Source organism: Ranitomeya imitator, chromosome 1 (genome assembly GCF_032444005.1).
Source record: "Ranitomeya imitator isolate aRanImi1 chromosome 1, aRanImi1.pri, whole genome shotgun sequence".
Classification (NCBI taxonomy): Eukaryota; Metazoa; Chordata; class Amphibia; order Anura; family Dendrobatidae; genus Ranitomeya; species Ranitomeya imitator.
Window position 1 is genome coordinate 273,080,083 of NC_091282.1, and position 26,608 is coordinate 273,106,690.

The 26,608-nt window shown below is 43.4% G+C and overlaps 1 long non-coding RNA gene across 1 annotated transcript in view; it reads right to left on the reverse strand.

Annotated features, from left to right (window-relative positions):
- Positions 1-22,060, reverse strand: part of LOC138668878 (uncharacterized) — a 265,220-nt gene extending 243,160 nt beyond the window's left edge. Inside the window, exon 1 of the long non-coding RNA XR_011319194.1 lies at positions 22,016-22,060. This is a non-coding gene — a long non-coding RNA (uncharacterized lncRNA). The remainder of the gene's footprint in view (positions 1-22,015) is intronic.
- Positions 22,061-26,608: the final 4,548 nt, after the last annotated feature.

Sequence of the window (26,608 nt, forward strand, 5' to 3'; positions counted from 1 at the left end):
TCCTAAGTATGAAAATTCTTTATCGCACCAGTTTAGGGGTGTAGAGTTTTTTATTGTTTGGGTTTGGTCTTTACTTAATTCTATTGGGAGTATGTTGGACTTAGCTAAATTAATTTTAAAATTTGATATTGTGGAGAATTTTTCTATATTTTCCATTGCTTCGGGGATTGAGATTTCTGGGTTAGTGAGGGATAGTATAATATCATCCGCAAATAATGTGATTTTGTGATGTTTAGTGGGGGTGGAGATGCCAGTGATTTTGTAGTTGTTTCTGATAGTTTCGGCTAATGGTTCGATAGCTATGTTGAATAGAATTGGTGAGAGGGGACAACCTTGTCTGGTCCCATTTCTTATGCTAAATGGGTCTGAAATTTGTGAATTACAATAAACACTGGCCTTAGGATCTGAATATAAGGCCATTATGTGGGATGTCATATCTTTGTCGAAACCAAATTTGGCTAGACATTCTTTTAAGTAATCCCAATTGACTCTATCGAAGGCTTTTTCAGCATCAAGTGATAGTAATGTGGTGGGGTTTTTTTGTTTCCTTGCCCAACTAGTAATATTAATAATTCTTCTAGTTGCGTCCGTTGGTTGTCTGCCTCTCACAAATCCCATCTGGTCACTGGCTATTAGTTTAGGTAATGTCAGACCGATTCTTTCTGCTAAAATTTTTGAGTATATTTTTACATCCACGTTTATTAGTGAGATGGGTCTGAAGTTTTCCAAGGCTTCTGGGTCTCCCTTTGATTTTGGGATCACTGATACTATGGCCATTAACATTTCGGTAGGAAAGGAACCCCCGCAAAGAATATGGTTAAAAGTATCAGCCAGATGTGGGGAGAGGGTGTTTGAAAAAGCTTTGTAATATGCATTGGTGAATCCATCTGGGCCTGGTGATTTATGGAGGTTAAATTTTTTGATGACATTTTCTACTTCATCGGGGGTGATGGGAGCTTTAAGGGCGTTTAGTTCGTCGGGTGTTAGGGTGGGGAGGTTTATTTGTTTTAGGTATTCTTTGATTTTGTCTATTCTATCCTGCTTGTTTGTGGGATTGTTTTGTAGGGGGTCTATGTTATATAGTTTGGAGTAGAAACCTGCAAATTCGTTGGCTATCTCCTTCGGGTGAGAGGTTTTACCCATCCCATTTAGTTTATTTATTCTATTGATTTTGTTAATTGTTCTGTTCTTTTTTATTTTGTTGGCCATGTATTTTGTTGGTTTATTGTGTGAAGTATAGAACTTGTAATTTGACATTTTAACTACGTTGTCATACGGTGAGAATAAAGTCTCTCTTAGTTCCGTTCTAAGTTTGGAGAGCTCATTTGGGGTGTTCTGCGGGGATTTAGTTTTGTTGATTAGGTTATTTTCAATTATTCGAATTTTATTTGTCAGGTCTTTAATTTTTTCCCTGGATTTCTTTTTTTCTCTGGAGGCTAAACCCATAATTACTCCTCTGATAACCGCTTTGTGCGCGCACCAATTGATGCATGGATTCGTTAACTCTGGTTTATTGGTCTCAAAGTAGTTTTTTTATGGCCTTTTGGATTGTAGTTTTATTGGCTGGTTTATGTAGAATTTTGGCACTGCATCTCCATAGTCTGGTGTTAAAGAGGGGTGGGCCAATTATTATTTTCCCTAGGACTGGGGCATGGTCTGAAATCGTTCTAGCTCCAATGGAAATTTCTTTGACATTTGTCAAGGAGTGGATATCCGTGGTAATTAGATCAATTCTTGAAGCCGTTTGGTGGATATCTGAAAAATGGGTATATTCCCTAGAGTTGGCATTAAGGCATCTAAAACAGTCGTACATTTCATTGTTATTTAGCCAGGAGTTAAGACAGTCAGCAGAGGGTCTGTTTTTGGAGGAGGAATCTAACTTGTTGTCTGGAGTGACGTTGAAGTCACCCATTAAGAACAATCTACCCCTTCTGACCTCTTCGAGTTTTTTTATGATTGTGTTTAAAAATTTTATTTGGCCTTCGTTTGGGGCATAGATATTGGCTACTGTGCAGTCTTGATCATTTATTTTGCAAATGAGTATGTGGAAGCGGCCATTTTTGTCTTTGATTTCTCTTATAAACTCAAATGGGGTAGAGCTCTCAATTAGTGTCAGTACTCCTGCTTTTTTCCTAGTGTTACAAGCCTCAAATATGTGAGAAAATTTGTGATGATTAAAGTAAGGATGGTTACCCTCTAGGAATTTGGACTCCTGTAGGCAGATGACGTTGGCCCTGGACTCGGTCAGCTCTCTCCACAACGCATGTCTTTTCTTGGGGTTGTTGAGCCCTCTAACATTGTATGACATCAGGTTTAACTCCATTTTTAATTCTAGCTGAGTGACTTAAAGATGGAAATAGTTAAAACAAAGAATATAAACGAATTTTAAATGGAAAGAACAACTTCAACTTTGTTACACTAGTATACCGTTATCTAGTCAGTGTACACTCCTGTAAGGAAGAAAAAATATTAGTTTTGTTTAGCAAAAAAGGATGGATGATCAGGTAGATCTTAAGGGATACTACCACTTCTCTATTGGATACCCCTGTGGAAGAAAGAAGAGGGGACAAGCACAGGTAAGCATCCTAGTATCAGAGGTATCTAATCTTTACAATAATAACATTTTTCAATTCTTGGGTCTGGTGTAGGTGTCTTTGATCGATCCAATGAAGTCCATTCCTTCTTTGGGTGAGAAGATTGGGATGGTCCGTCCTCTAAAACTCACTAGTAATTTCAGTGGGAAGCCCCACTTGTAGGGTATGTCTTTCTCTCTAAGGAGGGCGGTGACCTTGCTGAATTCCCTGTGGCCCTCCAATGTTTCCTTAGATAGGTCTGGGAAAACCTTCAGGTCCTTGTAGGGATCTGGGAAAAATTTGTTAGCCCTCAAGTAGTTGATAATCCTTTCCTTCGTTTGGAAGAAATGGACCCTTAGAATAGTGTCCCTTGGGATATCAGAGGCTATTTTGGGGGGCCGAGGAAGTCTGTGGGCTCTGTCAATTATGAGATCAGAGGGGGACAGCTCTGGGATTGCCGTCTTGAAAATCTCCTGAATATGTTGTGTGAGGTCTTCTTGCTTAATTGCTTCCGAAATCCCTCTAATTTTTAAATTGTTTCGGCGTCCTCTGTCTTCTATGTCCGCCATTTTGATTTTCAGTTTATGGATTTCCGCGGAAAGGTATTCTAGGTCTGCATATGATTCTGCAGTTCCTTTTTCAATTTTTTGTATTCTCGTTTCGTGGTCAACTATTTTTTTTATTGATTTGGTTGCAGAAGTTATCAAATTTGTCGTCTATTTCTTGCTTCTGTTTTTGGAATTTTACCTCAAGTATTCTATCCATTTCTTTCCAGAAGTCTGCCTGATTATTTTGGGTTGGGGGATATATGTCCCGCTGGGCTCTTTGTGGGCTGTCTCTTCTGAATCTCTGTTTTTCGGGACTATGATTAGGGCTTTGATCATTATATGAATCCTCAGATTCACTGAGGTCTCTCACATCTTAATATTTTTGGCTTGATGCCCCTGGCGTGTTTCTTTTTGAGGAAAGGGAGGAGTCCATTTTTTCCGTCTGGTGTGAACTTTCGTCCGTTTTTGTTTTTCTTCTGACTACCGGTTGCTGATTTACGTCTCTTGGAGGAGACCTGGATCTGGCTCTCATGGGGCTAATGAGGTTTACCTGGTCTCTTTGAGGATTACGGCTGCTATGTGTTTTGTTTTGTTTAACGGCGTTTTGCGATTTCGGTGATTGTGGGGTTTGTGAGATCCCTTTAAAGGCCCCTTCACATTAAGCGACGCTGCAGCGATACCGACAACGATTCGGATCGCTGCAGCGTCGCTGTTTGGTCGCTGGAGAGCTGTCACACAGACCGCTCTCCAGCGACCAACGATGCCGGTAACCAGGGTAAACATCGGGTAACTAAGCGCAGGGCCGCGCTTAGTAACCCGATGTTTACCCTGGTTACCATGCTAAAAGTAAAAAAAAAACAAACAGTACATACTTACCTACAGCCGTCTGTCCTCCAGCGCTGCGCTCTGCTTCTCTGCTCTCCTCCTGTACTGTCTGTGAGCCGGAAAGCAGAGCGGTGACGTCACCGCTCTGCTTTCCGGCTCACAGACAGTACAGGAGGAGAGCAGAGCACAGCGCTGGAGGACAGACGGCTGTAGGTAAGTATGTACTGTTTGTTTTTTTTTAACTTTTAGCATGGTAACCAGGGTAAACATCGGGTTACTAAGCGCGGCCCTGCGCTTAGTTACCCGATGTTTACCCTGGTTACCAGTGAAGACATCGCTGGATCGGTGTCACACGCCGATCCAGCGATGTCTCCAGGGAGTCCAGCGACGAAATAAAGTTCTGGACTTTGTTCAACGACCAACGATCTCCCAGCAGGGGCCTGATCGTTGGTCGCTGTCACACATAACGATTTCATTAACGATATCGTTGCTACGTCACAAATAGCAACGATATTGTTAACAATATCGTTATGTGTGAAGGTACCTTAACCCCTCTGTGACCTTAGACGTACTATCCCGTCGAGGTGCCCTGGGCTTATCTGACCCTGGACGGGATAGTACGTCATAGCCGATCGGCCGCGCTCACGGGGGGAGCGCGGCCGATCGCGGCCGGGTGTCAGCTGCTTATCGCAGCTGACATCCGGCACTATGTGCCAGGAGCGGTCACGGACCGCCCCCGGCACATTAACCCCTGGCACACCGCGATCAAAGATGATCGCGATGTGCCGGCGGTGCAGGGAAGCACCGCGCAGGGAGGGGGCTCCCTGCGGGCTTCCCTGAGCCCCCCGCAGCAACGCGATGTGATCGCGTTGCTGCGAGGGTCTCCTCACCTCCCTCCCTGCTCGAGCCCCGGATCCAAGATGGCTGCGGATCCGGGTCCTGCAGGGAGGGAGGTGGCTTCACAGAGCCTGCTTAGAGCAGGCACTGTGAAGGCTGCAGCGCTGCATGTCAGATCAGTGATCTGACAGAGTGCTGTGCAAACTGTCAGATCACTGATCTGTGATGTCCCCCCCTGGGACAAAGTAAAAAAGTAAAAAAAAATTTTTCCAAATGTGTAAAAAAAAATATTCCAAAATAATGAAAAAAAAAAAAAAATATTATTCCCATAAATACATTTCTTCATCTAAATAAAAAAAAAAAAAACAATAAAAGTACACATATTTAGTATCGCCGCGTCCGTAACGACCCGACCTATAAAACTGTCCCACTAGTTAACCCCTTCAGTAAACACCGTAAGGAAAAAAAAAAAAAAACGAGGCAAAAAACAACGCTTTATTATCATACCGCCGAACAAAAAGTGGAATAACACGCGATCAAAAGGACAGATATAAATAACCATGGTACCGCTGAAAGCGTCATATTGTCCCGCAAAAAAAGAGCCGCCATACAGCATCATCAGCAAAAAAATAAAAAAGTTATAGTCCTGAGAATAAAGCGATGCAAAAATAATTATTTTTTCTGTAAAATAGTTTTTATCGTATAAAAGCACCAAACCATAAAAAAATGATATAAATGAGGTATCGCTGTAATCGTACTGACCCGAAGAATAAAACTGATTTATCAATTTTACCAAACGCGGAACGGTATAAACGCCTCCCCCAATAGAAATTCATGAATAGCTGGCTTTTGGTCATTCTTCCTCACAAAAATCGGAATAAAAAGCGATAAAAAAATGTCACGTGCCCAAAAATGTTTTCAATAAAAACGTCAACTCGTCCCGCAAAAAACAAGACCTCACATGACTCTGTGGACCAAAATATGGAAAAATTATAGCTCTCAAAATGTGGTATTGCAAAAAATATTTTTTGCAATAAAAAGGGTCTTTCAGTGTGTGACGGCTGCCAATCATAAAAATCCGCTAAAAAACTCGCTATAAAAGTAAATCAAACCCCCCTTCATCACCCCCTTAGTTAGGGAAAAATTAAAAAAAATGTATTTATTTCCATTTTCCCGTTAGGGCTAGGGTTAGGGCTAGGGCTAGGGTTAGGGCTAGGGTTAGGGCTAGGGTTAGGGCTAGGGTTAGGGCTAGGGTTAGGGCTAGGGTTAGGGTTAGGGTTAGGGTTGGGGCTACAGTTAGGGTTGGGGCTAAAGTTAGGGTTAGGGTTTAGATTACATTTACAGTTGGGAATAGGGTTGGGATTAGGGTTAGGGGTGTGTCAGGGTTAGAGGTGTGGTTAGGGTTACCGTTGGAATTAGGGTTAGGGGTGTGTTTAGATTAGGGTTTCAGTTATAATTGGGGGGTTTCCACTGTTTCGGCACATCAGGGGCTCTCCAAACACGACATGGCGTCCGATCTCAATTCCAGCCAATTCTGCGTTGAAAAAGTAAAACAGTGCTCCTTCCCTTCCGAGCTCTCCTGTGTGCCCAAACAGGGGTTTACCCCAACATATGGGGTATCAGCGTACTCAGGACAAATTGGACAACAACTTTTGTGGACCAATTTCTCCTGTTACCCTTGGGAAAATACAAAACTGGGGGCTAAAAAATAATTTTTGTGGGAAAACAAAAAGATTTTTTATTTTCACGGCTCTGCGTTATAAACTGTAGTGAAATACTTGGGGGTTCAAAGCTCTCACAACACATCAAGATGAGTTCCTTAGGGGGTCTACTTTCCAAAATGGTGTCACTTGTGGGGGGTTTCTACTGTTTAGGTACATTAGGGGCTCTGCAAACGCAATGTGACGCCTGCAGACCATTCCATCTAAGTCTGCATTCCAAATGGCGCTCCTTCCCTTCCGAACCCTCCCATGCGCCCAAACGGTGGTTCCCCCCCACATATGGAGTATCAGCGTACTCAGGACAAATTGGACAACAACTTTTGGGGTCCAATTTCTCCTGTTACCCTAGGGAAAATACAAAACTGGGGGCTAAAAAATAATTTTTGTGGGAAAAAAATTTTGTTTTATTTTTATGGCTCTGCATTATAAACTTCTGTGAAGCCCTTGGTGGGTCAAAGTGCTCACCACACATCCAGATAAGTTCCTTAGGGGGTCTACTTTCCAAAATGGTGTCACTTGTGGGGGGTTTCAATGTTTAGGCACATCAGTGGCTCTCCAAACGCAACATGGCGTCCCATCTCAATTCCTGTCAATTTTGCATTGAAAAGTCAAACGGCGCTCCTTCCCTTCCGAGCTCTCCCATGCGCCCAAACAGTGGTTTACTGCCACATATGGGGTATCAGCGTACTCGGGACAAATTGGACAACAACTTTTGAGGTCCAATTTCTTCTCTTAGCCTTGGAAAAATAAAAAATTGGGGGCAAAAATATAATTTTTGTGAAAAAATATGATTTTTTATTTTTACGGTTCTGCATTATAAACTTCTGTGAAGCACTTGGTGGGTCAAAGTGCTCACCACACCTCTAGATAAGTTCCTTAGGGGGTCTACTTTCCAAAATGGTGTCACTTGTGGGGGGTTTCAATGTTTAGGCACATCAGTGGCTCTCCAAACGCAACATGGCGTCCCATCTCAATTCCTGTCAATTTTGCATTGAAAAGTCAAATAGCGCTCCTTCCCTTCCGAGCTCTCCCATGCGCCCAAACAGTGGTTTACCTCCACATATGGGGTATCAGCGTACTCAGGACATATTGGACAACAACTTTTTGGGTCCAATTTCTCCTGTTACCCTTGGTAAAATAAAACAAATTGGAGCTGAAGTAAATTTTTTGTGTAAAAAAGTTAAATGTTCATTTTTATTTAAACATTCCAAAAATTCCTATTAAACACCTGAAGGGTTAATAAACTTCTTGAATGTGGTTTTGAGCACCTTGAGGGGTGCAGTTTTTAGAATGGTGTCACACTTGGGCATTTTCTATCATATAGACCCCTCAAAATGACTTCAAATGAGACGTGGTCCCTAAAAAAAAATGGTGTTGTAAAAATGAGAAATTGCTGGTCAACTTTTAACCCTTATAACTCCCTAACAAAAAAAAAAATTGGTTCCAAAATTATGCTGATGTAAAGGAGACATGTGGGAAATGTTACTTATTAAGTATTTTGTGTGACATATCTCTGTGATTTAATTGCATAAAAATTCAAAGTTTGAAAATTGCGAAATTTTCAAAATTTTTGCCAAATTTCCGTTTTTTTCACAAATAAACGCAGGTACTATCAAAGAAATTTTACCACTATCATGAAGTACAATATGTCACGAGAAAACAATGTCAGAATCACCAGGATCCGTTGAAGCGTTTCGGAGTTATAACCTCATAAAGGGACAGTGGTCAGAATTGTAAAAATTGGCCTGGTCATTAACGTGCAAACCACCCTTGGGGGTAAAGGGGTTAAGTCTAGAGAAGCTCATAGTGGTTGGATGCTTGGATTGGGTTAATAGGGAAATAGTAGGGTAGTACCGGGGGGACCCGGTGTGGGAGCCTCCGCTTTAGAATGCCCTTTAGCGGAAATTGTGTGGCTCAGTGGTCCTTTTTGTTGGTCTGCGTGGGACAGATAGAGGCCACTGGTGGGTCCGTGTGATTATATTAATAAGTCTCTCAACGCGTTATGGTTAGTATGCTAGAGCTGTGAAAATGTAATGTTAGAGCTTTATGGATATGTCTGTAGAACTTAGTGTAACGGTATTCCAGTCAGAGTGTCACAGATTTCTAGTGCTTCAATACGTTGCTATATATTTGGGTGCCTTCAATCTGTGTCAATGTTTATAAATAAGTCTCTCTCCTGTTTATTATTACACTCGCTCCTGTGAGTAAAGAGGCTAGGTCCTTCAGTGCGCTATAATTGAGACGCTGTGGCGGTAAAAGAAAGGCGCTAGGGCGTCATGAATATGACTGAGGAGCGCAGGAGTGGCTGAGAATGTTACGCCAGAGCGTAGTGAATGAGTCCTTCTAAGCGCTATAATTGAGACGTTGTAGCGGTAAGGTTATGGCGTTGATGCGTCGTGAATAGGTCTAAGGCGCAGGAGCGCTGGGGCGCTGTGAATATGATCGTGGGGCGCAAATAGCGTAGCGGTTGCTGCGGCTACTGTACTGGTAGGAGTGCTGTGATTAATAGGTTGCTGCCCGTGCAGTTCTGCAGCTGCTTTATTGTGTGAGGTGAGTGGCCGGGAGCTGGGAACAGGAGGAGGAGGATCTCTTACCTCCTATCCGGATGTCTCTGGATGAGCCTGTGACTGTGCCTCCTTTCTTGACGCTGTGAAAAGCTCCTGGTGCCGATCCTGTGCGGCCGCTGTGTTGTGGTGAGTGTACGGGTCACTTCTCTGCTTGATGTGCGTCCGCTCCTGCGAGTGTAGGAAGGAGGGGGAGGAGGCTGCTCTTCGTCGCTGCTGTGCTCTCTGTTGTCCGGGGGTTCTGAAGTGGCAGGAGACCGGACGAAGCTCCTGCTCCCGTCAGGGTCTCAGGTTATTTCCCCGTCAGGTCTGTTGGCAGTAGTTCTGGCAATTACTACTGCTGCGGTCGCCTCCCTGTGCCCGGTCTTGTTATGGGCTGTGGGCTTAGACACCCGCTCCGTGGCCGGGTGCTGTGGAGGATGCAGGGGGGGAGGCGCTTCTGCGGCTGCTCAACGGTGGCTCTGCTGCAATTGCCGCGATCCCGCCGAGCCCCGCTATAGCAGAGCCGATGACCGGGGCTTCGCCGCCGCCTCTTCTTACTCGGCTTGGCGGTTTGTTGTTACTGCAGCCGCTGCTTCACTGTGCCCAGTCTTGGTATGGGCTGCGGGCTTAGGCACCTGCTCCGTAGCCGGGTGCTGTGAAGGATGGAGGGGGGGAGGCGCTTCTGCGGCGGCCCAGTGGTGGCTCTGCAGCAGTTGTCGCTATCCCGCCGGGTTCCGCCGTAGCAAGGTCAGTGACCGGAGCTTCACCGCCGCCTCTCCTCACTCGTGTGTGTGTGTGTGTGTTGCGGGCCTTTGGAAAGCCGCTCGTCGGTGCCGGGAGGAAGGGGGGGGGGAAGCTTCAATGGCGGCTCTGCCGCTGTAGTCTCACCCTGTCACGGCGGACCTGGAGTCAGGGGGGTCTTGTGGATTCGTCTCTCTTCGGCTTTATCTTGGGCCCGAAGGTGCCTCACTGTGTCAGGGGAAGTGCGATGACACTGAAGTAATGCTGCAGCCGGCCGGCTGTGTAAATTTAGGCCCAGGCCTCGTAGTTGCGTTGTAGGCCTCAAATAAAAAATACCTCCAAAATGAAAAATATAGGTCTGGATGAGTACTAGTCTATATCCTGGACCGATCTTATATGTTTTGGGGGCTGGATGGCCCAGATTTAGTTGGTTTTTTGCCGGATTTGGATGCTTTCCCCTGGAGCTTCACACTCTACAGCCTCATGCTATGAGCTCAGGGGGCGGAGTCCGGATGTGTGGTTTGAAGGAGAAATCTGAGGCAGCTGGTTTGGGAGAGTGGGCAGTCATTGACTTGTGATGGGTAGGTCTGTTGGATGGAGGGGGAGGATGTGTGAGATGATGGAAAGGGAACTTCTGTTTTATCCATAAGTTTTAGAAATATAGCCGAGAAAGATGAAATAGCAGACATTGTGGGATTCTGGCTAATCAGGAAGTGATAACTGGTTCAGAGAGGTGATATTGAAAGCCATGGGACTCTGAGTTGTCCCAGGCTGGAGATGTAGATAAAGAGCAGGGGTTCTAGAAATGAACCTTGATGGACTCTGTCAAATAGTGGTGGTGTAAGTGGGAGATGCTGAATGTCTGCTCTGTTAGGTGTAGTCACCACATAATGTGGTACATTGTGAGACCATGTGCCTAAGCTGGAGGAGAGGTAGGAGGACAGTTCAAAATGGACATGTATCAGTAGTTTTGACTTTTGAAGGATATGGGGCGATAGCTAGACAAGATGGGAGTGAGGCATGTTTGAAGCATGAGGGGAAGACACCAGTTGTAGGGCTGAGTTGAAGATTGTGATGAGGTGGGACAGGATTGGGTCAAGTTCGCAGGTGATGTGATTTGGAGAGGAAAGTTGATCTGTAATAGAGAAGCTTGTTTTGGAGAAGGAGGGCTGAGTAGTTGAGGGACTGTAGTCCAAAGCTTTCTCTTGTGTTATCAATCTGCTTTGTTTTGATGCAGTGAGTGTGGACTTGAAAGTAGTGAGGCACTCTTTAAGGCTATGTGCCCACTTTGCGGATTCGTGTGCGGATTTTTCTGCACTCTGAAAAATTTGCAGGTAAAATGCACTGCGTATTACCCATGTCATGGATGTATGAAAGTTTGCAGACAGCGAGTGTTCCATAGTGCACCTGTAATGTGGTTTGGGTGAATGGGTATAGGGTTAGAAATGTTGCAGAAATTTGTGATAAATCATGGATGGGACATCGAAGTGACCGGGGATGTGGTGAGGAGGACCAGAATTTGGAGAGGGATCTCTGGTGATGAGGAGCAGTGAAAGTTTTAGGTGGCAACAGGACATGAGGTGGCTGTCTGTTTTAGAAACAGGATTATATGTTGAACAGTTCTGAGGAAGAGGTGAGATGGATAAGGAGGAAACCTCTTCAACGTCGCATTAGTATCCCTACGTGCATTGTTGGCTTTGTTTAGTATACCAACGTGAGGTACACTTGAAGTCTCACTAAAATTTCTAGCATTTGCTAATCTTACCTTTATGGCAAACCTGGGTGGGTTTGGATTGCCATACTGAATCTCAGACAAATTGGAGACGTTGTTGGCTTTGTGCTTGTCCACATAGATTGATATATAATTTAGTGGGAAAACATTCAGCATAACCTGTGCTTCCAGTACGTCACTCCAGACAGCACTACTGAAGATAATCCTTTCTGGGACAGGATCACAGAGGTTAAAAGGCCCCTCCATCCTCCAGGCTTTTTCCTGTCCCCACAGGGGAAAGACACCATGAGGTTGCTCCTATGGTAAAGATATACTGTGGAACTTTGTTGTACAGATGCAGAGGGATCCTCTGCCTTCCCTGTTAAGCAGTCCAGGACTGACACCTCTCTGGATAGAGGTCCCTCAGCCATCAGTCCCTGCACCAGTACGTGACCGAGGAAGTCTCTACCTTCCCTTCCTCCTGTCAAACGGTCCATGGCTGACATCTGAGAGCGGTACTAAAGCCAACAGCAGCTTGTGCACCATTTGCAGTGATGCTTCCCTCAATGCTGGGCTCTTGGCATTACCAGCGCCCACTGTTCTTTCAGGTGTGGAGCCAACACAGGTACTGTACGTGCATGGTGTAATGTCTTGAAGGGCATGACTTTATGCCGAAACTGGTCCTAGAGCCTCATATTCTGAGGTTTGATTTCAGATACACAGCTAGGCCTTGGACCTCTAGGCCATAGTTGGGTCGCATGTCTGGGCTACAGCTCATGATTTGACAAGTTAGTTGCATGCTATGGCTGCACATGACCTTATGATTGGGTTTTAGAGTTTGTCTTATGCAAATCATGTTTCTCATTTTTTGGTTGAATATTCAAGTGCTTCAGTGTTGTCTGCAGCTTGAAGGGGTTTTCCCACTAGCAAAAGCTCATTCTAATCAATAGATCGTTGAATAAGAATTTCCACTATCGGATGTGTTTACATAAGTTCCTTTAGCGAGAAAATCTTATAAATGTGCCTGTTATCTACTGTCTGACTGTTCAAGAACATGCAGGACACATGTGGGACAACGCCTTTAAATACTTCATCCATAAGAGGACACATGTTGTAAATACAGCATATGGTCTCTATGAAGACTGCCCTCATTAATTAGCTCCTTGAGGTGGGGCTAGTCTGACAATTGAGATGTACTTTTCAGAGTGGAGTATAATAATCCAAAAACCGCAGTGCATAACTTGGGAGTTCAATCCTATATTTTTTTCAAAACACTCTTTTTCGGTGACTCCTTTGTATCTTTGTTCATACTGCACCCCCCCCCACACACACGATACACCATTTGAAAGGTAAACTTGCCCCCCTCACCAAGAAAATAGCCAAACAAACCACACATCCACTATGTAATCACAAAACATATTCTAGGCTATGTGCACACGTTGTGGATTGGGGTGCAGAATTTTCTGCACAAAATCAGCATCTGGCAGAAAACGCAGGTGCAGATTTGATGCGTGTTTTTTTTGTGCGCTTTTGTTGCGGATTTCATGCGGTTTTTACCCCTTCGGATTTCTATAATGGAAGGGTGCAGATCTACACAAAAGTGACATGCTCTTTCATTCAATCCGCTGCGTTTTCCATGCGGAATTTTCCACACCATTAGCACAGCATTTTTTCCCTATTGATTTACATTGTACTGTAAATCACTTTGCGGATTTGCAGCGTTTCTGTGAGGAAAAAAACACGGATCCACAGTAAATCCGCAATGTGTGCACATAGCCTTAAACTTTTTTCATAAAACTGCAGTAAGGACAATGATCTGCAGGTGGCACCACACTACCCCAAAGCACAATACCACAAAGCTGAAACAAATCCTAACATTTGCCTTGGGAGTTTTAAAAAAGCTTGCCGAGCTCCTTAGCCAGCAAATTTCAGGCAGGTATATATTAAATATTTGCTACATATGTGAAAGTAGAATAAAAGTAAAACTTTACCTGTTTTAAGACTTCAGCTTTAAAACTGAAGATATAAATGAATACAGAATAAAGGACCGGACAGGTTCTGAGCCATCAGATTTTACGTATTATTGGACAGTCATTGAATAGTCTATCTTCCTTCTAAGGTTGCAGCTTATTGGTGACTGGTGTCACCTCTGGTTCCAAGTAAAAAACTGTAGTGTTGACAAAACTCAGACTGTACATTGTATTCCCAATGGGAAAGATTGGTGGAAACAACCTTGCAAAAATTGAAAAAAAAAAAAAAAATCAAACCGGGGGGGGGGGGGGGATAAATGGGGGGATTTAGGGGGAAGGGGGGGAGGTAAAACAGTCTGCAGATATTACTTTTTTTTTTTTTTTAAAAGGGATATTATCAACTATTATGCAATGGTGTAAATACGCTCAGTTATGGGGTCAATTCTCCATTTTTACTGTCACAGTGGCACTGCTGTACAAGGAGCTGCTCTGTTCACATACATAAGGCTGTGTTGCACTTCCCCTACACTGCAGATAGGTGGCAGTGTTGCTGTGGAGGGGAAAAAATGCTGCTGCTCCTGTTCTTTTGCAAGGTCCTGACAATCAGACTCCTTCTGATCAGTAAGTAAAATACCATTATGTTTAATGTTGAGGGATCTCCTTTAGGCTGGAGTCACACACAACGTATAAGAAATCGGTCCGTTTCACACGGACAAGAATCGCAGAAATGTTCCCTGAACAGTGATCCGTATGTCATCCGTGGGCAGTGCGAGGATGCGATTTTCTCACTTGTAAGCATCCATATGGCGAGATTTTCTCGCATCTAAGCATCCGTGTGGCGAGATTTTATCGCCGGCTTGCAAAATGGACATATAACGGGTCCATGGTTTCAAATATTCGTGAAAGCATATATATATATACACGGTATATGTCTGTTAGACATACCTCTCTGTGTTCATCATCTCATTAAATACATTTACATTTGACCAGCTTGATTTTCCTGAAATTGCCAGTGCCCCTGACAATCAATGTGCGAAAATTTCACATGAGCCTTCTAGTATACCAAATTAGGAAAACCAAAGAAGAATGAACCACCCATAAAGTATATTAAGAAACTTATAAACCTTTATTGATACAAAAATGTAAACACATAAAAGAATTTGTACAGAAAAATATGAAACTAAGGATGGGATCACACATGCGAGAAATACGTCCGAGTCTCGCATGGTAATACCTGGCATTCCCGCCGTCACTCAGGAGCGGAGCGTCGGCCGCATAGCAATACATGCAGCCGACGCTCCGCTCCTGAGTGATGGCGGCAATGCCAGGTATTACCATGCGAGACTCGGACGTATTTCTCGCATGTGTGATCCCGGCCTTAGAGTATGTTTACCACTAATGCCTTTAACGCGCATTTTGCCAATTGGCTTCTTCAGAAAGGGTTCAAATGGCTTCAAAAACCCTTTCTGAAGAAGCCAATTGGCGAAACGCGGGTTAAAGGGATCAGTGGAAAACTTAGTCTTAGTTTCATATATTGCAAATTATTTCCTGCTTTTCTTTTGATTCAGATATTTCAGGGAACCTTAAGGTACCTTCACACTGAGCGACTTAACGATATCGATAGCGATCCGTGACGTTGCAGCGTCCTGGATAGCGATATCGTTGAGTTTGACAGGCAGCAGCGATCAGGATCCTGCTGTGACATCGTTGGTCGGAGCAGAAAGGCCAGAACTTTATTTCGTCGCTGGATCTCCCGCAGACATCGCTGAATCGGCGTGTGTGACGCCGATTCAGCGATGTCTTCACTGGTAACCAGGGTAAACATCGGGTTACTAAGCGCAGGGCCGCGCTTACTAACCCGATGTTTACCCTGGTTAACATTGTAAATGTAAAAAAAACCAAAAAAACTACATACTAACATTCCGGTGTCTGTCCCCTCGCCGTCAGCTTCCCGCTCTGACTGTGAGCGCCGGCCGGCCGTAAAGCAGAGCGGTGACGTCACCGCTGTGCTTTACGGCCAGCCGGCGCTGAGACAGTGCAGGGAAGCTAAGGCCGGGGGACAGACACCGGAATGTAAGTATGTAGTGTTTTTGTTTTTTACATTTACAATGGTAACCAGGGTAAACATCGGGTTACTAAGCGCGGCCCTGCGCTTAGTAACCCGATGTTTACCCTGGTTACCAGGGGACTTCGGCATCGTTGGTCGCTGGAGAGCTGTCTGTGTGACAGCTCTCCAGCGACGAAACAGCGACGCTGCAGCGATCGGGATCGTTGCCTATATTGCTGCAGCGTCGCTTAATGTGATGGTACCTTTAGTCCTCTGCTCTGTTTAATATATTGGTTCAATGCTAAGTCACCTAGTGTGAACATTTATTTACATTTGTAATTACCGTACATAATAATTTGTAGCTATTGACACCTTTCATCACAGGGACTAATACTGGGATTTATACTATCTACTTACCTTTCTTGCAATAAAGCAACAGCTTTTTCTATGAGGACTACCTATATTTTAACCCTTTAATGACCACAAATACGCCATTTTACTGACCTGTGATATAAGAGACTAGCATCCCCGACAATTCTGCATCTGTCAGCTGTACACTGTAGCTGACAACTTGCTGCATCAACCACCGACTATGTCAGTTTAAGTCCTTAGATGCTGCTGTAACTAGTGACTACAGCATCTAAATCAGGGGTGGGCAATTAATTTTGCCATGGGGCCGCATGAGAAATTGGGATGGTTTTAGAGGGCCGGACTAATATAATTAACTCATTTTCACCCATACTGTAGTATACATATGCTATCTTTTCATAAACAAACAGACAGGGATGGCTCTGTTTTTGGAGTAATGCAGCCATGTTTTCCTAATCTTGGACAACCCCTTTCCCCATAGTTTGTAAGCTTGCGAGCAGGGCCCTCACTCCTCCTGGTATCTGTTTTGAACTGTATTTCTGTTATGCTGTAATGTTTATTGTCTGTACAAGTCCCCTCTATAATTTGTAAAGCGCTGCGGAATATGTTGGCGCTATATAAATAAAATTATTATTATTATTATTATTAAGACTGTACTAAAACAGCAAATCCACCCACTGTAACATAAAAGCACTATGGATTTTCCAGTTGGGGTCTGATCACTGCTTAAAAAAGGGAAACCTACCCTCAGTGACTGGATGACAAGGTAAAATGCTTAAAGGGGCCCGTCAGCGCGTCTTTACAGCTGGCAGTAGGAATATTGCTGTGGAGGAGCTTTTTGTCCCCAATAACAATACACCTTTTGTATAGCAATCCAACGGACCAATATTGAGAAATCTAGTATAGACGTCACATGCAAATCAGGCTGGACGTGCACTGGGGGCGTGTCACTGCAGCAGTATTGTCTTTTAAGTGCATTGACATTCCACAGTGCACTTTTTGCATGATTTGCATATGGTTTCTGTGCAAGATTTCTCAAGATTAGCACATTGGATCATTACAAAAAAAAGTCTCATTTTTTATGGGGGGACAAGCACTTACCCATTTACACCACTGCTTCCGTATTTAAAAGAAAAAACATCCAGGAAGTTCCCTTTTAAAGGGGTTGGCCCGTGAAGAGCAATTATGACCCCTCTACAGGAAAAGAGCTGTCTGTCTGATCACAGGAGGGATCGTCTGCTCACAAGATCCTGCGCCCAAGTGGTGGAACACATACTGTATGTGCAATGGCTATGGGGCTGACAGGAGCCCCAAGTGCTGAGGTATCTGTAACAGCCTCATAGTGTCCTGGGGGACCACCCAAACACTGAAATGGGGTCTCCGCACCCCCCGAGATCACACGCAGCACTAGATGTACAGAGTTTGTATCTGTTATATAGAACACACAATGCATGATACAAAGCAGGAGCTTTCTATACAGGTGCACAGGCATGGAGCCCTCCTATCCCCCCACACAGAGACAGCAACTGCCCCCCAGTCACCCCTGCTGGCAGGCTGCCCCGAGCCTTGCATGCACCCCTCCTCTCCCACCTGCAGCCCCCATGACCGGCCCAGGACTCCCCTCTTCTGCAGCTCTTACTTGCTCTTGTGTGCAGACTCGACATGTTGACTTCTGGGATGCGGGGGGAGGGCAGAAGATTGAGAAGGAAACAGGAACCTGGCGGCGCTGCTGCTGCATCCTCCTGCACAAGGGAACATGGCTTCTCATCACCCGCAGCTCTGCTCACACAGCACAGGGGAACATGGCTCCTCATCACCCTCAGCTCTGCAAGCGCAGTTCCGACAGCGTGTCGCCTTCACTCCAGCCGCCAGTGGTCTTCAGAAGCGGCTGGCCGAGCGGTGCCGGGGGCGGCTGTCAAGTGACAGCTAGGTGGCGGGCCGTTTAAAATCATCAGGCGGGCCGGATGCGGCCCGCGGGCCGCATCTTGCCCAGGTCTGATCTAAATGCTTTAGGCTGCCGTCACACTAGCAGTATTTGGTCAGTATTTTACATCAGTATTTGGAAGCCAAAACCAGGAGTGGAACAATTAGAGGAAAAGTATAATAGAAACATATGCACCACTTCTGTAATTATCACCCACTCCTGGTTTTGGCTGAGGAATACTGATGTAAAATACTGACCAAATACTGCTAGTGTGACGGCAGACTTACAGTGTAGGGGCTCTCTGTTTAATCCTGTTGGCACCCTGATCTTGATTGTGTGGTTCTGATGTTTGCCATGGCAGTTCATGGCTAAATTACGGCCTTAGCGTCGGCTGGCTATAGTGGTATGTTAAGTTATCAACATTTAGACTGTAAAAATAAACTTTTTCATTCCTGTCATGCCACTTTGCATTAATTCCTGAAAAGCACCTGAAGGGTCAGTTAAATACTTGAAAGCAATTTTGAATACGTTGAGGGGTGGGGTTTTTAAAATAGTATCGCTTTTGGGGGTTTCTAATATATAGGGCCCCCAAAGTCACTTAACTCTTCCCGACATGTGCCGTTACATAACTGTGGTACTTTTGTAATTGTACTGACCTGAAGAATAAAGCTGCATTATCGATTTTACCACAGGCGGAACAGTATAAACAAACAAAAGCAGTTCCTGAATTGCTGTTTTTTGTCATTTTGTCTCCCAAAAATCAGAATAGAAAGCGATCAGTAAATGTTGTGTGCCCGAAAATTATACCAATAAAAAAAATCAGCTCATCTTGCAAAAAACAAGCTATAACATGACTGTCAGCTGAAATATGAAAAAATTATAGCTCTCAAAATATGGTGATGCAAAAAATAGTTTTCAATAAAAAGCGTATTTTAGTGTGTGACAGCAGCCAAACATAAAAATCCGGTATGAATCTGTTATCCCTGTTCTCGCACTCACCTGAAGAATAAAGTTGCCTAATCACTTATACCGCACGAGGAATGGCGTAAAAAATAAATAAAACAAATTCTTCACATGCTGTTGATTTTTTTTATTCTGCCTCCCAAATATCGCACTAGGGCTCGGGACACATCCTGCGCTGAGCGCTTACATCGGGGTTTCTGTGTAAATCTCTGAAATATGTGATTCAGACAGATCCCCCGGCAGAAGATTCCCTATAATGAGGCAGATGGAAGCACTGTGGAAGCCATCTGACCTGTGATCCGGCAATATCCGTCATTTTAGGATTGCATAAAAGTGCCATCGGCCTCAATTTTGTGCACTTCTGAAAAGGATAATGCTGAATAGAGGCCAGATGGAGTCCAGAGTAAATCTGATGCCTCACTACTGTATATTGAATGGATCCCTCGGCAGTGTCATCTGTCACGTCGCTCAGAGATTTAGATGGAAACCCCAAAGTAAGTGCTCAGCGTAGAGCACCGGATAAATGTAACATACATAGTAACATAGTATTTAAGGTTGAAGGAAGACTTTACCCCCAAGGGTGGTTTGCACGTTAATGACCGGGCCAATTTTTATAATTCTGACCACTGACCCCTTATGAGGTTATAACTCTGGAACGCTTCATCGGATCCCGGTGATTCTGACAATGTTTTCTCGTGACATATTGTACTTCATGACAGTGGTAACATTTCTTTGATATGACTTGCGTTTATTTGTGAAAAAAAATGGAAATGTGGCCAAAATTTTGAAAATTTTGCAATTTTCCAACTTTGAATTTTCATGCCCTTAAATCACATAGATATGTCACACAAAATACTTAATAAGTAACATTTCCCACATGTCTACTTTACATCAGCACAATTTTGGAACCCAATTTTTTTTTTAGGGAGTTATAAGGGTTAAAAGTTGACCAGCGATTTTTCATTTTTACACTTCTTTTTAGGGACCACATCACATTTGAAGTCACTTTGAGGGGTCTATGTGATAGAAAATACCCCAAAGTGTCACCATTCTAAAAACTGCACCCCTCAAGGTGCTCAAAACCACATTCAAGAAGTTTATTAACCCTTCAGGTGCTTCACAGGAATTTTTGGAATGTTTAAAAAAAAATGAACATTTAAATTAACTTTTTTTTTTCACAAAAAATTACTTTAGATCCAAATTTTTATTTTCTCAAGGGTAACAGGAGATTTTGGACCCCAAATGTTATTGTGCAATTTGTCCTGAGTATGCCGATACCCCATATGTGTGGGGGGGAACCACTGTTTGGGCACATGGCAGAGCTCGGAAGGGAAGGAGCGCTGTTTGACTTTTCAGGGCAAAATTGGCTGGAATTGAGATAGGACGCCATGTTGCGTTTGGAGAGCTCCTGATGTGCCTAAACAGTGGAAACCCCCCACAAGTGACACCATTTTGGAAAGTAGACCCCTTAGGAACATATATAGATGTGTGGTGAGCACTTTGAACCCCCAAGTGCTTCACAGACGTATATAATGTAGAGCTGTGAAAATAAAAAATCATTTTTTTCACAAAAATGACCTTTCGCCCCCAATTTTTTATTTTCCCAAGGGTATTTGGAGAAATTGGACCACAAAAGTTGTTGGGCAATTTTTCCTGAGTACGCTGATACCCCATATGTGGGGAGAACCAGCGTTTTGGGGCATGGCAGAGCTCGGAATGGAAGGAGCGCCGTTTTGGAATGCAGACTTTGATGGAATGGTCTGCGCGCCTCACGGTGCGTTTGCAGGGCCCCTGATGTACCTAAACAGTTAGAAACCCCCACAAGTGACCCCATATTGGAAATTAGACTCCCCAAGGAACTTATCTAGATGTGTTGTGAGAACTTTCAACCCCCAAGTGTTTCACTAAAGTTTATAACGCAGAGCCGTGAAAATAAATCATTTCTTTCCCCACAAAAATGATTTTTTTAGCCCCCAAATTTTTATATTCACAAGCGTAACAGGAGAAATTGGACCGCAAAAGTTGTTGTCCAATTTGTCCTGAGTACGCTGATACCCCATATGTGGGGGTAAACCACTATTTGGGCGCACGGCAGAGCTGGGAAGGGAAGGAGCACCGTTTGACTTTTTCAACGTCGAATTGGCTGAAATTGAGATCGGACGCCATGTCGCGTTTGGAGAGCCCCTGATGTGCCTAAACAGCTTAAATCCCCCAATTGTAACTCTAACCCTAACCCCAACACACCCCTAATCCCAACCATAACCCTAACCACGCCCCTAAACCAAACACACCCCTAATCCCAACCGTAAACATAATCCTAAGCCTAACTTTCGCACCAACCCTAATGGGAAAATGGAAATAAATGCATTTTTTTAAGTTTTATTATTTTTCCCTAACTAAGGAGGTGATAAAGGGGGTGGGGGATTGATTTACTATTTATAGCGGGTTTTTATGTTTGGCAGCTGTCACACACTAAAAGACACTTTTTTTGCCAAAAATAGTTTTTGCATCACCACATTTTGAGAGCTTTAATTTTTCTATATTTTGGCCCACAGAGTCATGTGAGATCTTGTTTTTTTTGCGGGACGAGTTGACATTTTTATTGGTACCATTTTCGGGCACACATTTTTTGATCTCTTTATATTCCGATTTTTGGGAGGCAGAATGAACAGAAACCAGCAATTCATGAAATTCTTTGGGTGGGGCGTTTATACCGCTCCGTGTGTGGTAAAATTGATAAAGGAGTTTTATTCTTTGGGTCAGTATGATTACAGCGATATTTCATTTATATCATTTTTTTATGTTTTGGCGCTTTTATACAATAAAAACTATTATATTAAAAATAATTATTTTTGCATCGCTTTATTCTGAAAGCTATAACTTTTAAATTTTTTCGCTGATGATGCTGTATGGTGGTTCGTTTTTTGCGGGACAAGATTATGTTTTCAGCGGTACCATGGTTATTTATATTCGTCATTTGTATCGCATGTTATTCCACTTTTTGTTCGACGGTATGATGGTAAAACATTGTTTTTTGCGGTGTTCACTGAAGGGGTTAACTAGTCATTACGTATGCGTCGATACTAAATATGTGTACTTTTATTGTTTTTTTTATTTACATAAAGAAGTGTATTTATTTTTTCTTTACTTAGGAATTTAAAAAAAAATATTTTTACACAGTATAAGGGTATGTGCACACGATGCAGATTTAGTGCAGAAAAATCTGCTGCAGTTCTGCACTAAATCTGCATCTCCTGGCAGAATCTGCAGGTGCGTTTTTGATGCGTTTTTGATGCGTTTTTTGAGCACAAATCTGCACAAAAAACGCATCAAAAACGTATCAAAAACGCATCAAAAACGCACCTGCAGATTTCTATTATGGAGGGGTGCAGAAACGCTGCAGAACTGCACAAAAGAAGTGACATGCACTTCTTTGAAAACTGCAGCGTTTCTGCGCAGATTTTTCTGCACCATGTGCACAGCTTTTTTTTTTCACATTGATTTACATTGTACTGTGATCACAGTGCAGTTCTGCAGCGTTTCTGCTGCAGAAAAATCTGCTGCAGTTCTGCACTAAATCTGCATCGTGTGCACATACCCTAATATTTTTTTTTTACATTTACTCAGGGTGGGACATCAATGTATAAAGTCAGATCGCTGATCTGACACTTTTCACAGCACTATGTAGGAGGCTTCTCAGCGCCTGCTCTCAGCAGACACTGAAAAAGCCACCTCCCTGCAGGACTCTGCGCCCATCTTGGATCCAGGGGCCTGCAGGGAGGAGACCCTCGGAACAACGTGATCACAGGGTCTCAGTGAAGCACGCAGGGAGCCCCCTCCCTGCGCAATGCTTCTCCATGCCACCGGAACGCTGCGATCTTGTTTGTTCCGGGGGCACTTAGTACAGGGTGCCAGCTGTGATAATCAGCCCCGTGAGTGCGACTAATCGCATGTGACTTTTTTTCCGTCCATGGTCAGACGGGCCCAGGTGACATGGACGGGATAGTACGTCGGATGGCAGAAAGGGGTTAAGTCCATCTAGTTCAACCCATAGCCTAACATGTTGATCCAGAGGAAGGGGAAAAAAGAAACATGCGGCAAACACTAAGCTCCACATTGGGGTAAAAAATTCCTTCCCTACTACACATACGGCAATCAGACTACAGTTCCCTGGATCAATGCCCTATCAAGGAATCTAATATGTATAACCTGTAACATTATACTTTTCCCCTCTTAAATTTTAGTAGTGAATCACTCATTACAACATCATACGGCAGAGAGTTCCATAGTCTCACTGCTCTTACAGTAAAGAATTCGCGTCTGTTATTATGCTTAAACCTTCTTTCCTCCGGACGTAGAGGATGCCCCCTTGTCCCAGTCTCAGGTCTAAGAGTGAAAAGATCATCAGAAAGGTCTGTGTACTGTCCCCTCATATATTTATACAGTACATTGTAATAAGATCACCCTAAGCCTTCGTTTTTCCAAACTACAGGTGCATCTCAAAAAATTAGAACATCATCAAAAAGTTAATTTATTTCAGTTCTTCAATACAAAAAGAGAAACTCATATATTATATAGAGTCATTACAAACAGTGATCTATTTCAAGTGTTTATTTCTGTTAATGTTGATGATTATGACTTACAGCCAATGAAAACCCAAAAGTCATTATTTCAGTAAATTAGAATACTTTATAACACCAGCTTGAAAAAATGATTTTAAAATCCGAAATGATGGCCTACTGAAATGTATGTTCAGTAAATGCACTCAATACTTGGTCGGGGCTCCTTTTGCATCAATTACTGCATCAATGCAGCGTTGCATGGTGGCGATCAGTCTGTGGCACTGCTGAGGTGTTATGGAAGCCCAGGTTGTTTTGATAGCAGTCTTCAGCTCGTCTGCATTGTTAGGTCTGGTGTCTCTCATCATCCTCTTGACAATACCCCATAGATCCTCTATGGGGTTAAGGTCAGGCGAGTTTGCTGGCCAATCAAGCACAGTGATACTGTTGTTTTTAAACCAGGTATTGGTATTTTTGGCAGTGTGGACAGGTGCCAAGTCCTGCTGGAGAATGAAATTTATATCTCAAAAGGTTGTCGGCAGAGGGAAGCATGAAGTGCTGTAAAATTTCCTGGTAGATGGCAGTTCTGACTTTGGTCTTGATAAAAGACAGTGGACCTACACCAGCAGATGACATGGCTCCCCAAACCATCACTGATTGTGGAAACTTCACACTAGACCTCAAGCAGCTTGGATCGTCTGTCTCTCCACTCTTCCTCCAGACCCTGGGACCTTGATTTCCAAGGTCTAGTGTGAAGTATTTTGAATGGGGCGAAAGGAGGTGATTTGAACTTATATACATTTTTTTAATAATTTTTTTTTAAACTTTTTTTTTTTTTTTTTTACTTTTTGCATGCTTCAATAGTCACTATTTCAATCGATGATCAGATTGCCTGTGTGTATCAGAAATGCTCACTTGCTATGAGCGCCGGCCACCGGGCAGCACTCATAGCAATCCAGCAATGACAACCCTAAAGGTCTGCTTCATCAGTGACACACAATCATGTGATGGGATTTACAATGCGCTTCTGGGAAGTGCAAGTTAAATGCCGCAGTCAGAAATTGACAGCGGCATTTAACTAGTTAGCAGTGGGTAGATTGAGATTCCACCCGCTGCTGTTGCGGGCACATGTCAGCGGTATATATCAGCTGACGTGCTCGGAAAGGTGCAGGGGGAGTCCGACATGCAGGATGGCACCATTGAAGCTCTAAAAAACTATAGGGAGAAAAATACTTTATCTAAAAAACTAATTAAAGCTGCCAAAAAGGAAACAGAGAAGCACATTGCTAAGGAGAGTAAAACTAATCCCAAACTGTTCTTCAACTATATCAATAGTAAAAGAATAAAAACTGAAAATGTAGGCCCCTTAAAAAATAGTGAGGAAAGAATGGTTGTAGATGACGAGGAAAAAGCTAACATATTAAACACCTTCTTCTCCACGGTATTCACGGTGGAAAATGAAATGCTAGGTGAAATCCCAAGAAACAATGAAAACCCTATATTAAGGGTCACCAATCTAACCCAAGAAGAGGTGCGAAACCGGCTAAATAAGATTAAAATAGATAAATCTCCGGGTCCGGATGGCATACACCCACGAGTACTAAGAGAACTAAGTAATGTAATAGATAAACCATTATTTCTTATTTTTAGTGACTCTATAGCGACAGGGTCTGTTCCGCAGGACTGGCGCATAGCAAATGTGGTGCCAATATTCAAAAAGGGCTCTAAAAGTGAACCTGGAAATTATAGGCCAGTAAGTCTAACCTCTATTGTTGGTAAAATATTTGAAGGGTTTCTGAGGGATGTTATTCTGGATTATCTCAATGAGAATAACTGTTTAACTCCATATCAGCATGGATTTATGAGAAATCGCTCCTGTCAAACCAATCTAATCAGTTTTTATGAAGAGGTAAGCTATAGACTGGACCACGGTGAGTCATTGGACGTGGTATATCTCGATTTTTCCAAAGCGTTTGATACCGTGCCGCACAAGAGGTTGGTACACAAAATGAGAATGCTTGGTCTGGGGGAAAATGTGTGTAAATGGGTTAGTAACTGGCTTAGTGATAGAAAGCAGAGGGTGGTTATAAATGGTATAGTCTCTAACTGGGTCGCTGTGACCAGTGGGGTACCGCAGGGGTCAGTATTGGGACCTGTTCTCTTCAACATATTCATTAATGATCTGGTAGAAGGTTTACACAGTAAAATATCGATATTTGCAGATGATACAAAACTATGTAAAGCAGTTAATACAAGAGAAGATAGTATTCTGCTACAGATGGATCTGGAGAAGTTGGAAACTTGGGCTGAAAGGTGGCAGATGAGGTTTAACAATGATAAATGTAAGGTTATACACATGGGAAGAGGGAATCAATATCACCATTACACACTGAACGGGAAACCACTGGGTAAATCTGACAGGGAGAAGGACTTGGGGATCCTAGTTAATGATAAACTTACCTGGAGCAGCCAGTGCCAGGCAGCAGCTGCCAAGGCAAACAGGATCATGGGGTGCATTAAAAGAGGTCTGGATACACATGATGAGAGCATTATACTGCCTCTGTACAAATCCCTAGTTAGACCGCACATGGAGTACTGTGTCCAGTTTTGGGCACCGGTGCTCAGGAAGGATATAATGGAACTAGAGAGAGTACAAAGGAGGGCAACAAAATTAATAAAGGGGATGGGAGAACTACAATACCCAGATAGATTAGCGAAATTAGGATTATTTAGTCTAGAAAAAAGACGACTGAGGGGCGATCTAATAACCATGTATAAGTATATAAGGGGACAATACAAATATCTCGCTGAGGATCTGTTTATACCAAGGAAGGTGACGGGCACAAGGGGGCATTCTTTGCGTCTGGAGGAGAGAAGGTTTTTCCACCAACATAGAAGAGGATTCTTTACTGTTAGGGCAGTGAGAATCTGGAATTGCTTGCCTGAGGAGGTGGTGATGGCGAACTCAGTCGAGGGGTTCAAGAGAGGCCTGGATGTCTTCCTGGAGCAGAACAATATTGTATCATACAATTATTAGGTTCTGTAGAAGGACGTAGATCTGGGTATTTATTATGATAGAATATAGGCTGAACTGGATGGACAAATGTCTTTTTTCGGCCTTACTAACTATGTTACTATGTTACTATGTTACTATGACATGTGCGTCCCGATGTCGGAAATGGTTTAATCCTTCATTGAGGCTCTTGAGTCATTAGTATTTTATAACCTCCACTGTTGTGTAGTCATTATTAGTTGACTGATTATGTGATTCTTT